Source organism: Triticum aestivum, chromosome 1D (assembly GCF_018294505.1).
Source record: "Triticum aestivum cultivar Chinese Spring chromosome 1D, IWGSC CS RefSeq v2.1, whole genome shotgun sequence".
Taxonomy (NCBI): Eukaryota; Viridiplantae; Streptophyta; class Magnoliopsida; order Poales; family Poaceae; genus Triticum; species Triticum aestivum.
This window is the reverse complement of record NC_057796.1, coordinates 439576611-439587488: the sequence shown is the minus strand read 5'-3', so window position 1 is coordinate 439587488 and position 10878 is coordinate 439576611. Positions and strand designations below refer to the sequence as shown.

The 10878-nt window shown below is 45.4% G+C and overlaps 1 long non-coding RNA gene across 2 annotated transcripts; it reads right to left on the bottom strand.

The window, feature by feature from the left end:
- Positions 1-4249: 4249 nt before the first annotated feature.
- On the bottom strand, positions 4250-6807 carry LOC123173641 (uncharacterized). 2 transcript variants are annotated; one of them, XR_006486401.1, is made up of 3 exons: positions 6355-6807; positions 5507-5606; positions 4250-4514 (listed from the first exon to the last, which is right to left on the bottom strand). It is a non-coding gene; the product is annotated as an uncharacterized lncRNA (long non-coding RNA). The 2 variants fall into 2 exon arrangements; XR_006486395.1 differs by having other exon boundaries at positions 5507-5600.
- Between the last annotated feature and the right edge of the window lie 4071 nt (positions 6808-10878).

Genomic DNA, 10878 nt, shown 5'->3' with positions numbered 1-10878 from the left:
GACGAACAGGAGTTCCCTCACGAACGTTGCTACTGCTGCCTCCCCGCGTAATCCTATTGTGGATTTTTCCCAAGACAACGAAATCGAGATGAGAAACATCCAAGAATAAAGTTGGGGAAAAGCCAGCAACAAATCCCGGAAGAAAACAAAAGAGCGAATAAAATACGGTGAATAAAGTCCCAACATAATTATACATAGACTCATACATGAAAGATAATCAACATGCCAGGTTCAACTACTCTCATACATGCAACGAAACATCATGACTCGTACGACTACATCCGTACATCATCCGAACGACTGCGAATAGTCAAAGATACTACTGCTCTGCTGGTGCTGCGGTGTCCTCCCCTGAAGTGGTCTCGGTTCCTGAACTGACGTGGTTAACGGAAACCTCCGGGTTAAAGGTAAAACGACGGCGCTGCCTCGAGGGCTCTCCCTCAGGGGCAGGGGTAGGGTGAATCATCGGAGCTACATGAGTAGTGAGAAGTGAAACCCACTCGGCAGGAGTAACCGGTGAAATAGGGGAACTAGAACTGGCTGGAATATACGGAGTAAATCCCAGAGAGGGTGGAGTAGTGGCAGATCTAGTAGTGACTAAAGCAGCGGCTAAAGCAGTACGGGCACGAGTCAGCTCTCGAGCCAGCTCGTGGATCATAAGGTAGCTAGCAGTGACATAACGAGCAAGGTGGCTAGCAACACTATCAGACTCCAGATCAATGATAGGGAAACGGACACGACCATTGTCGTGCAGAGAAGGGTAGTAATAGAAACCTGGGTGGTTCTGCATTCGGACCTCGTTGCTCGACAAGGACCTCGAATGCAGCAAACTGGACAGCCTGAGAAGTGGTGGAGGCGTAACCGCTCCGAGAAGTACGAGTGTAAGAGCTGGAATCGGAACTAGTGCGCAGAGTGACCACTGCGTGATACTCATACACGGAATCAGCTAGATGCTCCCGGTACACACGATAGACTGGGTCGTCTCCGAGAGGGTACAGCCGACGCCACATGTTGCGAAGGAGGTGCGGTGACGTGTACGGCATCAGCTGCAACTGGCACGGATACGGCACCGGAGCCATCTGCACTCACAACCATTAGCAGGTTAGCATAAAGATATAAGCCAAATGCATGCAATGCAACAACCAGCTACAATTGCTACCGGCACTCAACTTAAACTCGTATGTAACGTCCAGTTAACACGTCGCAGTCTAGCGTGGCCTACAGTTAGCGCGGCTCTGATACCAAGCGTTGTGGCACCCCGACTCAGAGCGACCGGTTTACCATGCATTGCCAGCCCAGAGACCATGTCTTCTGGCAACACACAACATCTTGGTACAGAAAGCAACCGCTTTATTGATGCTAGCGGATCATAGTTTATATTACAACAGATGTCGAGGCCAAGCAGCACGCCTGGTGCGGCTGAACAATATGTACATTATTTAGTGAACATAAAGGGGGCCTCGATCATAACAACTAAGCGGCAGCGGAACAACGTCGTAGCGGAAGCTCCATATCACAGGGACACCGATGTGGACACGATCTAGACTCGAGCAGCACTCCTTTCCAACGAGACTTTACTGAAATCTAGCATGACACGCCAGGTCAGTACATTGAATGTACTTGCAAGCTCACAATAGGCATAATCATAATGGCAAACAATATCATGATAATTAACCAATTAATAATAATGCAACAATATATGTCCAGCATGCTGTGATCATGCTCGAACGTCCATCGGGATGATCTTACCAACCGTGATCATTCTCGGATCACAAACAAACCACCACCGTGGTCTTGACAAGAGTAACTCGTGATCCTTACGGCGATCACAACCACGACCAATATTTGTTCCCGAACATCTCGATGGCCTTTCAGCCATCCTCAATAGTGCAAGGTTCATAACTTAGTGTGCAAATTTTATTAAACGTTGACTCATGGTGGGACCTACTACGAGGCGTCCGTGACCGTGGACTCGGCTATCGATAGATTATACACTCTGCAGAGGTAGCACACTGTACCGACACCACAGAACCCATGGCCTCGCACTCCCATTCGGGTGGACCAACGGCATTCCGACAAAACCCTTCCATTGCCATGACACTCTCCCGGCCACTCCGACCCAATCCCCAACGGGCTAGTCCTGGGTGGCCCCGTGTCTACCAAAGACACAACGACCACCGTCGTGGACAAAACGATCCCACTCGGGGACCCGGTACCATAATCTCAACAACGGACACACAAGGTTATGGCATGCTTACCCTGGCCCGGTAAGCATGCCATAACCTTCCCTAGTTGGAGGCACCGACCAGAGGCAATGTCAATGGACCGAATCAAGGCCTTCCCACAAAGGCAAATGTGGTTGCACTGGGAAAAACTCGATTCAGCGGCACCATGACCCAGTCAACGGTATATTCAAGTTGAGTTATATTCAGGTTTTTCAACTTAAAACAAAAATGACCGGTGTCATAGCATGCCATGAAATGCAAAACTACACATGCATCACATATTAACGAAAATGACTGATGTCAACCATATTCACACTAAGCATAAACATCAACAATTTATATTATTTTCCTAGTCAGGGTAACTCACACTTTAACCAAAATATGTTACAGCAAGTTTTATTATTTTCTCATGCAAGAAAATAAGTTCGATTTATTTCTGACATGCATAGCAAAGATTATACCACAAACAATTCCTAATTTCTTTACCAACCAAGTTAGGTTCAAACATTCTGTAAGTCAAGTAAAATGGCTAAACAAGTACTTAACAGAATATTTTCTAGCAATTTTTTCTATTTTATTTATGCAAGAATATAACATTAAGTAATTACTAACATGCATAACAAAAATTATTTTTATCAACACCACAAAGAGATCTTAGCTTTGCTTTACCAACTAAGCTAGTTTCAACATTCTGTAAATCAAGCCTAATAACTAACAAACACTTAACAGAATATAAATAACACAATAGTTATTTAAATGCATGGATTAATCATTTCATTCAAGTAAGAAAATCATAAATATTGAAATGACACCATGAAAATGTTGCTGTGGCTTGCCTTAGTGCAGATGAGGTTCACAAGCCTTCTGGTGATCCTCAAGACAAGCCTCACCCTCTGAAAATAATTTTAAGCACAAAACAAATATCAAGAACACTTCTGAAAATCACCAGAAATTCTAAACAGCTCAGAAAAATCTCATCTTTGGTGAGCTGCTAGATTTCTTTGCAAAGAACAAACTACAAAAAGAAGCAATTCATTTGGACTTATGGTTGAAGAGTTATGGTTGTTTGAAGTGTTCTGTAAATTCAAATGAATTTGAATAAAAATTAAACAGACTGGGGGTGACGTCGAAGGCGTAAAGCCCAGGGGCGCCACCACTCGTACCGCTTCGAGCGCGTACAGAGTGGCTGACTAGCGGGCCCTGCTAGTCAGGTGAGGAGGAGGGGGAGAAGGAAACAGAGGGAGTCGCGGCTTCGCCAGAGCTCTCGCCGGCGACGAGGGCTCCTTGGCCAAAACGAGAGGGGGGATGGAGAGAGGGGACGGTGGCACACCTGCCCGTACCCGTAGCGTGGCTAGGGGTGGTCGGACGGTGTCGGAATCAACCTCGCAAGCGGAGGCAGAACGCGGTGGTCGCCGGAGATGAGGAGACGGCGAGCAGAGGCAACTCCAGGGGCTCCAGAGGGACGGGATGGCTTCACCGGAGAGAGGCGGAGGCCCTGGAAGGGTCGCCCTGGCCTGGAAGGGGCTGGAGCTACCACTGCAAGAAATCTGTTAATACATGACGGATCCAGTCCGTCACAGACCAGTACAAAGCCATCACAGATGCGCATGCATGACGGATTCAAAATCCGTCCTGTATATCGCGTCATAATTTGACTTCGTAACTTCCATGATGGTTTTGTGCCATCACAGCTCTGCCCTAGGCCCGCCCAGCCCGAACTAAGCCCAAGCTTTGGTGACAGAACAAGCCGTCATGGAACCGGATGACGTGGCAACTTATGTGGCTTTGACGTGGCAACTTATGTGGCACCCCAAGGCCCATCAGTTTTCGTTCTATAGATTTTCAACCAAATATCTCATTTTTACATTAAGCCAATTAGAAGTTTGTCACTTTTGGCCAATAGTTTTTGTGTTTTTCCTTTTTACCCACATCAGGTGGAAATCAAAGTAAGGTATTTTCTATCTAATTTTCAAGCTTAGTACTCAATCAGGGTGATAAAACAAAAAGAATTTTCACAAAGCAGCCAAAGCTTATTACAATTACATTACTCTTTAGATGACCCAACAAAAGATATTTACATAGTTGTATAATTTTCACATAGCAGCTGAAGCTTATTAGCATCACGCTACTGTTTAGATGACCCAGCAATTACATATTTACATAGATGGCTCACGGAGGATTTACAAACATCATTAGTAACACTTTGCGTTTTCTTGTAACTGTTCTGAAACAGGAGCCTCGGATTTATGTGTACTGTATTCACTTGCAAAAACCTTATATACCAGTGACCTGCAATATACAATCACAAAAAAAACGAAGTTAATCACCCTAAGGACAAATTTATATAAGTGCAAAGAATTATTAGCTAGGCAAATATGGATGCTCGGGGCAAGGCGTAGATACAAACAATGGCTAAACTATTTAAAGAGGACTAAGATGACAAATCTTCGAGCAATACAGATATCTAATTTTGAAAGCACAAGCTGTTGTACTTCCGTTTACTTAAGTCGCAATGAAAGATCAAAACAACATGAGGAAAAACAAATGCAACATTGGAAGTTTGGCAATAGGAAGGTGCAGATCAATCTTTGCCACTCGGAAGTGTGCAAAATTTATCATCAAACTCTAAATCTGGTTTATCAATGAATACAGCTCGGTATTCGGGTATTGATCAATCAATATCACAATAATATGTATGATGCCTACTTTCACCACATAACACATAGAAATTTTACACATAATATAGAACAGAGAAGCAGTGTAATTGTAGGCCTAGTTAACAAACAATCTTACTCTTAGTCACTCGATCGAGTGAGATAATAAACTACTTTAATATCAAAACTCTAAACAGAACATGACAGCCAGTTAATACCGTAACAGAAATCATGTCTCCAAAGCCTATTTTAACAGAACGGATATTGCAATATATAATCATATAAAGCGAACAAGTCGATATTGCAGTTAACATGCTTTGACTGCTCAGAATAGATCATTTTCAAGGACCTGGAATATGACTAATTATTATAACAGAACAATATTGCAATATATAATCATATAAAGCGAACAAGTCGATATTGCAGTAACATGCTTTGACTGCTCACAATAGATTTAACAGAACGGATATTGCAATATATAATCATATAAAGCAAACAAGTCGATATTGCAATTAACATGCTTTGACTGCTCCACAATAGATCATTTTCAAGGATCTGGAATATGACTAATTATTATATACTTGATTGAGTAAAATTTCCACGGGAAGGACGATTTTGTGCGCCTACCTTGAGTTGCAGAAAGGAGCCATGCCCACCCACCATGCCCACCGGCAACAACCATGTGCAGAGGCGAAACAAATATACTCACTAGTTTGCAGAACTGCAACTATGTAAACAACTCATCAAAATAAAGCAATAGTACTGTTTATACATGTAAGTAAGATTAGCACCGGAATGAATCAATAAGGTTACAGACTTCACTGTATACATTGTTTTTTGAAGTATTTTATACCACAGCTTTATCACACAAGAATTCCTCGACTTCTCTCTAGAGTCAACACACTATGTTATCCACTACTAAGTTGTACTATTTCAGCAAGCAAGCAGAGAATGTTTGAAGAAGCACATATATGTAGAAAAACACAAGAAAAAACAGAGGCATACGGACGTCTTTGGGACTCTCCGCTGCTCTAGCTACAACTACCCATGCAAGACCACCATAGCTAAGTGCAGAGATTCATGCATTTCGGTTAACAGCGGAAGAGAGGATGCCTTTAATCAGGCAAATGTTGTATTTAGACATTCTTATCTCCTGTTCTGTGAGAACCTATACATAGATGACAGAAACTACATAGATCCCAGTGACTGAATTCTTTCACACAGTAACAATGATTACTTGAAGACTGCATACTGGGTGGTATACGTTGCCTAATTCCAGCCCATATCGAGTCTACCACCACAATTTGCTAAGAAACTACATGTACGACAGAGCCTGACAGTTGTGCTGGAGATGCACCAATTAACAATGTATACCATCAAAAGCATATACCTAAAAATAGTACTACATGTATAATAGAGCTGCCCTGTGTGTCTTACTGTATTATTTAATACCGGACAAAGAGACGAGCGTGAACCTCAGGGCTTGACAATGGTGAAGGCCGCCACTGCAGTCACGCAGTAGCACTAGGCCACGGCGTCGAGGAAGCCAACAGGAGAGGTGGGCCAGGCGCTGGTGACCAGTGGCGACTAGGGTTCGCTGCTGCCTCCAGCGAGCCGTCGCAGTACACCGACCACCGCACGGCCGCTCAGCTCCGACAAGGCCGACGTCGGGCTTGAGCTCTGTGCCGGATCTGCGCGTGCCCAAGTTGCAGCTGCCATTGCTCGTATGGTCGCCGTCGCCGTCGAACTCCCTAGATCAGAACCACAAGTGGTATGGGGGAGGGAGGGTTACCAATGGGAGTGGTACTGGAGGATGTACGGGAGAGCCTCGGTAAGAGGGAGGGCGCAGGTGGGGAGATGGAGGAAGGAGAGACCGCCGGAACGGTGGGGCTGCAGAGGAGGGGTAGTGGAGGGGATTGAGAAAGAGGGATAAGGGTGTGTTTAGTTGAGGAACCAAGTGGGATGGAATGTAATGGTTCCATTCCTCTAGAATGGGTTGGTTCCGTTCCCGCGTTTGGTAGAAGCAATTAGACGGAATGGAATGGTTACGTTTTATTGTTTGGTATACGAGAGACGGAATGGAATGTATTTGGTGTACATTATCACACGTATGCTTGTGCTTATAACAATTTGATGAACTTTGACATCTAATGACGCATACTGTCGAAATCATCAACCGCAAATTGCTCAAAAAAATCCTATAAACATTGAATTGGTGTTCATACACGCGCATACAGATGGGGCGGGTGCTACTGCTTGCCGAGATCCCAATTGGCAGACCATCGAACGCCCACGCCGGCTACCCCTTTTGGCCGTTGTGCCTCTCTCTTCCATGCGAGCCACCGCTGCCGCCATAATTCCTTCTCACTCCTCCCTGTCTCTCTCTTACCTCGAGCCGTTGTTGTCGCTAGGAGCGTCGCTGCTAGCCCGCCGCCGATGTGGGTGGGAGCGCCGCAGCTCCTTCCGTCCCGCCACCACCATACACGGGAGACGGAGAGAGGTGAGACTGCCCGGCGGCGTCCCAGATCGAGAGCGCGAGACAGACGAGGGGTGGCGGCGCTGACAAGGAAAGGGTTTGGGGGTGAGCGAGAGTCGCGGGAGGGGTGAGAGAGAGCCGTTCCATGTCGTCGGCCGATTTGGAGGTATGACTTCGTTCCGCATATTCAGCGAATATGCTGTTCCATGGAACGAGTGGGTTCCGGCTCCTTAGATGGACCAAACACGGGAACGGGCCCTCGGGATGGAACCGTCCCATTACATTCCACCCGATGACACAAAGCAAACACACCATAAGATTCTGGGGGCGGCGGCGGAGGTAGAAGAGATTGTAGAAGGGAGTGCGCTAGGGTTAGGTCGGTTTTATACATGAATGGTTTGGGCGGGCTCAAGTGGGCTACGGGCGGGCTGCAGGGCTGTACTAGACCGTCGATGACGGTTTTCGAAATTGTCACCAGAAATCTATCATGAATTAACAGGTTTCTTGTAGTGTACTGCGGCGACCAAAGGGGATCGCCGGCGAGCTCGAGGACGGCGGCCCGCGGCCTACCCGGCCGGGCTACGGTTTCCTACGCGCTTGTGGGTTGTGTGGGAGTGGTGGATGGTGCTCGAGGAAGGTGGGGACGGCTCCATTTATAGGCGAGCGAAGAGGGGGTTTCGGGCTCCGCCAGTGGACACTTGTCCACGGCGCCCGGCGACGAGCGACGTCAGTGAGAGGGGGAGAAGGTGACGTAGCTCACGCGGCAACTGTTGGCGAACGGGGACGAGCACAGGAACGAGGAGAAGGCGACGAGCACAGTGCGCACCGCACTGTTGGGTTGGCCGGACCGTGCCCGTGCTCGCTGCGGCGAGCTCCGGCGTCGGCAAGCACCAGAGGGAAGTTAATGGCGTTGAGAAGAGGATGGTGGCGAAGTTTGGCACGCTCCGGCAGGGGGGGAAGCGAGCACGCGCGAACAGAGCGCTCGGCGGCACTGAGAGTGCGTCGACACGCAGGCATGACATGGTGGACACGCGTGGTCACCGCGTGAACTCCTCCCTCAGGCCAGCCTACGTCCAAAAATCATGTCTGGCATGTTGTTCGTGGTGGTTTTGAAGTTTACCACGCCTTGGTTTGGATCCAGGTGCAGTAGAGGAGTTTTTACATGCCAAGTAAGTTTCTGGTCAGTAACTTTGAGAGGTTACTGAGGTCAAATGGCTAGGAGTTGGGGGCTGTGCTTTGGAGGTTAGCCATTATCTACTAAGGTGAAGACGCACAAGAAAACCCAGGCACAATGGAGCAAGTAAAATGGTAGTTGCTGTAGAAACCACCATTTCTGTCCAGAACAGAAAATATTTTCTCTAGCAAAAATATTCCAAAAAGTGATGAAATATTTTTGCTCAGGAAGGTGACCTAGGGTTCAAAGAATATTTGTGAATTATCTCAGATTTTTCTGGGCCATAAAAATTGGGGTTGCTTTGGAGCATATTGAACTAGCTAGGGTTTTTGAGAGAAAAATGAATATTTTTCATTTAAGAAAAATATTCCAAAGATTATTTTGGGGTGGATCAGAAGAGGAATGATGATTAGGGAGGGAAATGAAGCACTTGGGTGAAAGCCAAGGGTACCCAAGTGTTTAAGTCCATATGAAAAGATTCAAAAACTCCAAATTTTCAAATTGGCTCCAAAAGAAAATCAAGCAAATGAGAGAGGGCAAAAACCAGGCTGTCACATGAAACATAAGTCTGAAACATTTCAAAAGTTCAAAGAATTTCCGAGTGAAGTGGAAAATCATCATAACAAGAAAATAAAGTTTCTACGATCTGATCGTGGAGGAGAATATTTGAGTTATAAGTTTGGTCTTCATTTGAAACAATGTGGAATAGTTTCGCAACTCACGCCACCCAGAACACCACAGTGTAATGGTGTGCCCGAATGTCGTAACCGCACTTTATTAGATATGGTGCGATCTATGATGTCTCTTACCGATTTACCGCTATCGTTTTGGGGTTATGCTTTAGAGACAACTGCATTCGCGTTACATAGGGCACCATCTAAATCCGTTGAGACGACACCTTATGAACTATGGTTTGGCAAGAAACCCAAGTTGTCATTTCTGAAAGTTTGGGGCTACGATGCTTATGTGAAAAAGCTTCAACCTGATAAGCTCGAACCCAAATCAGAGAAATGTGTCTTCATAGGATACCCGAAGGAGACTGTTGGGTACACCTTCTATCACAGATCCGAAGGCAAGACATTCATTGCCAAGAATGGATCCTTTCTAGAGAAGGAGTTTCTCTCGAAAGAAGTGAGTGGGAGGAAAGTAGAACTTGATGAGGTAACTTTAGTTGCTCCCTTATTGGAAAGTAGTTCATCACAGAAATCAGCTCCTGTGACTCCTACACCAATTAGTGAGGAAGCTAATGATGATGATCATGTAACTTCAGATCAAGTTACTATCGAATCTCATAGGTCAACCAGAGTAAGATCCGCACCAGACTGGTACGGTAATCCAGTTCTGGAGGTCATGTTACGTGACCATGATGAACCTACGAACTATGAGGAAGCGATGATGAGCCCAGATTCCGTGAAATGGCTTGAGGCCATGAAATCTGAGATGGGATCCATGTATGAGAACAAAGTGCGGACTTTGGTTGACTTGCCCGATGATTGGCAAGCCATCGAGAATAAATGGATCTTCAAGAAGAAGACTGACGCTGACAGTAATGTTACTGTCTACAAAGCTTGACTTGTTGCGAAAGGTTTTTGACAAGTTCAAGGAGTTGACTACGATGAGACCTTCTCACCCGTAGCGATGCTTAAGTCCGTCCGAATCATATTAGCAATTGCTGCATTTTATGATTATGAAATTTGGCAAATGGATGTAAAGATTGCATTCCTGAATGGATTTCTAGAAGAAGAGTTGTATATGATGCAACCTGAGGGTTTTATCAATCCAAAGGATGCTAACAAAGTTTGTAGGCTCCAGCGATCCATTTATGGACTGGTGCAAGCATCTCGGAGTTGGAATAAACGTTTCGATAGTGTGATCAAAGCATATGGTTTTATACAAACTTTTGGAGAAGCCTGTATTTACAAGAAAGTGAGTGGGAGCTCTGTAGTATTTCTAATATTATATGTGGATGACATATTATTGATTGGAAATGATATAGAATTTCTGGATAGCATAAAAGGATACTTGGATAAGAGTTTTCAATGAAAGACCTCGGTGAAGTTGCTTATATATTGGGCATCAAAATCTATAGAGATAGATCAAGACGCTTAATTGGACTTTCACAAAGCACATACCTTGATAAAGTTTTGAAGAAGTTCAAAATGGATCAATCAAAGAAAGGGTTCTTGCCTGTGTTACAAGGTGTGAAGTTGAGTCAGACTCAATGCCCGACCACTGCAGAAGATAGAGAGAACATGAAAGTCATCCCCTATGCTTCAGCCATAGGTTCTATCATGTATGCAGTGATGTGTACCAGACCTGATGTGCGCCTTGCTATTAGTTTAGCAAGGA